The sequence below is a fragment of the Portunus trituberculatus genome, chromosome 38, assembly GCF_017591435.1.
Source record: "Portunus trituberculatus isolate SZX2019 chromosome 38, ASM1759143v1, whole genome shotgun sequence".
NCBI classification, from domain to species: Eukaryota; Metazoa; Arthropoda; class Malacostraca; order Decapoda; family Portunidae; genus Portunus; species Portunus trituberculatus.
The window spans coordinates 2706455-2707175 of NC_059292.1; positions in this window are offsets into that span (position 1 = coordinate 2706455).

Here is a 721-nt window from a genome sequence, read left to right on the forward strand (position 1 = left end):
TTTTTTTTTTTTTTTTTTTTTTTTTGGCCATCAGCCTGTCTTGGATATTAGGCCATTTATCTATTTTATTATTTTTTAAGACATTTTTATTTCTTTAAAATTAGACCTTTTATTTTATATATTTCTTTTTTACATATATAGTTTTTTATTGGTTTTATTTATTTATTTATTTATTTTTATCTAGTTATTTTAATTTTAACGTTATTTTTGTTTATTTGTTTTAATATATTTACATTAAGTACCCACACACATTCTCATGCACGCTTCATTCACACAAGGATCCTATACCTATCTCAAAACTATTGTCCTTTGTCAGGGCATGGGGAAAGGAGGGATAACTCACAATCACACAGGGTGGCTACGTAGCATCACTACGTATTGCATATATACATGAAGGGAAAACATTCACATTAGATCACGCAAAATTGGAAACATACAGACTTTCATACTTTTATTTACATAAAACATGTAGAATAAATACATAGAATAAATAACATAATATTTACACATATATCACAACTCTCTGATTAAATTGGTCTCAGTCAGATAAATCATCAGTCTATCGACCACATCCGGATGTTCGTCACCCAGAAGGGTGGTTTGAGTTAGCGGGAGGCCGCGACCCCGGCAATACGCCGCCAAGGGCCGCCTTTCCTCACGATAACGCACACAGTGAAGCAGGATGTGCTCGACAAATGGGGTGATATTACATGTGGAACAC